General features: G+C 36.5%; 1 protein-coding gene and 1 non-coding gene across 2 annotated transcripts in view; both read left to right on the top strand.

The window, feature by feature from the left end:
- The window catches only part of LOC118740683 (bone morphogenetic protein receptor type-1B-like), a 740,115-nt gene that overhangs the window by 87,730 nt on the left and 649,892 nt on the right, over positions 1–2,493 (top strand). The window lies entirely within an intron of this gene.
- Trnag-gcc lies at positions 1,580–1,650 on the top strand. Its single transcript has one exon. It is a non-coding gene; the product is annotated as a tRNA-Gly (tRNA).

Genomic DNA, 2,493 nt, shown 5'->3' with positions numbered 1-2,493 from the left:
TTTTTTGGACTTAAGTCAAAAGTTAAAGTTCAGCTTATTCTTGACTAAGTCCAAAAAATTGCCTAAACTAAGTTAAGTTGAGTCGGAGAAACCAGCCCTATATCTTCATTTGCACGAAAAGTGAGCGTAGGTATGGAATCTGTCGTCTTATTTTAGCAACGAACATCTGTTCCCCATTTTAAAAGTAAGAAAAAACCGGATAACCCTTTGTCGGGAGAAACTCGAGCATGTAGAACTGACTGTCTTGGGAATGAGAATGAACAATTCGCTAAACCAGATCGACGATGGAAATATAGTCGATTATAGTCAGGTCCTTTATCGAGAATTAATTAGCACCTCCGTCAACCCCTTGAATTCCATCATCGGCAACCAACGCCATCTATTGCAGTCGAAGAGCTCACAACTCCATTTCAGATATTTTAGCAGGTTAAACTGTTGAGTCCAATTTTGAATAAGATGCCCCGATGACACTAACCATTCCCATCAGCTCATCTTACATACATACCGCTCCCTTCCGCCCGCACCAGACGGATGAGAACTTTTGATGAGCGTGCTGTTAGATGAGAATGAAGGCAACATGTAGTCGATTCACTGATTTAGACAGAGATTAGCAAGCAGCTACAACAAAAAAAAACAATGAAAGATATTGGTTCGATTTTCCTTTTATTTTTTAAGTCATTTTCTGCAGTGAAAAATTGCGCTGTATTCAGATATAAATTTTTTTTAAATGTTTGATGTAGTTCCACTTTCAATAAATTATTTCGAATTTTTAGATTCTGGTATTTATATAAATAAACTAGGTGAAACCCCGGTTTTTTCCGATTTTAAAAATTCGGTTTACTCGGTATTCGAAAACGCCATAGGATTAAAAAAATAAAATGAATCGGCAAAAAATTTTCAAAATACCGGCTGAAACCGGTTTGAAAACACCGAGTAAACCACCCTAGTACTTACGCATTACACTAATCGCTCGATTTCCAAGATTAACTATGTACTAAGAAAAGCAACTGATAGCGTTCTTTTTCCCAGTTTTTAGTATGTCGACTAATAAATTTGAAAACTTTATGCGATCAGTTCACACACCATAAATGGAGTTTCATTCAAAATGAGAATTCACAAACACCAAAAAAATCTCTAACCAGTGGTTAAGAAAGACATTAAAGCGACACCTTTTGCCACACCGCAGGCTACCACATTAAAACCGCATTTAATTGGATGTCCTTATTTCACAATTTAATGTTTTTTGCCGCAAGTTATAAAATCAGCTACTTTATTTGCTCGAGACTTCAGAACGTGAACGAAATGCAAGTGAAAACGAATGACAAAGATGGGCCTATCTTCAACGGCAACTAACCTACTATAACCCATGGCTCGTTGGGAAATGGAAATTTCGGTCAATTGGCGACGAGCTCATTCTTCAATGGGTAGTATATAACATTTCTGACCCATCGTTTTTCATGTTTATTGGCATTCATCAATCGTCACACTCTTAAGCAAATTAGTGGCTAGCAAGCGCAATCATCTCTGCGTCAACTAGTATCTTTGTTTTCATATTCGTATCGTCGAACTTTCACCACAAGCATCGGTGGTTCAGTGGTAGAATGTTCGCCTGCCACGCGGGCGGCCCGGGTTCGATTCCCGGCCGATGCAAAAATAGTTTTTTATACATATAATTTTTTTTTTGAAGTGAAACTTCTTAATCGAGTTCGGAGATGATTCGATTAAGAAGTTTCACTTCAAAAAAAAAATTATATGTATAAAAAACTATTTTTGCATCGGCCGGGAATCGAACCCGGCCATAAAATCTGTATCGTTCGTTCGATTTTTAAAAATGAGGTGTCACATGAAAGGCCTTGTCCTTCTGGTTTACAACATAGCTTTAGTTCCATGAAAGGAGTTGCCACATGTTAGAAAATCGAATTCAAAATTTCTCTGCTGCAGAGGGTTGCGTAAAATATTTAACATCAAGTCATAAAATCTGTATCGTTCGTACGATTTTCAAAAATGAGGTGTCACATGAAAGGGCTTGACCTGCAGATGTGCAGTATGATTTTAGTCTTTTAAAGGGTCGCCATATATACGAAAATCAAATTCAAATTATTTATTAAGTTAAACGAATTATCCCAATATGGGTATCAAAAGAAATGGTTTTGAATAAGTTGTATTTTCTAGCTAAATGTAGGAGGGTTGCCACCTGTTTCAAAAGTAAAATTTAGTTAAATTATACAAAGTCTTACGCTTAAAATACTATACAGTACAGAAAGAGCTTACAGAAACACAATTAAAATATTTTTGAGGTGCCTGAAGAGGGTGGCCACCTGTTTAAAAAGTTAAACTCAAATTATTGAAGCAAATCTTATTATTATAGCTCCGTTATGTTTGCGATAAATATTTAACGTCACGGTACAGGTAGCATATGACGGGTATAGAAAACGAATAGCTGCGTTAAACGCCAATTGGGCGGGAAAAGACTAATGCAAAGACAAGAATATA

This window comes from Rhagoletis pomonella, unplaced genomic scaffold (assembly GCF_013731165.1).
Source record: "Rhagoletis pomonella isolate Grant_MI unplaced genomic scaffold, Rhpom_1.0 Rhpom_scaffold_00006, whole genome shotgun sequence".
Classification (NCBI taxonomy): Eukaryota; Metazoa; Arthropoda; class Insecta; order Diptera; family Tephritidae; genus Rhagoletis; species Rhagoletis pomonella.
This window is presented reverse-complemented; position numbering and strand designations above follow the sequence as displayed.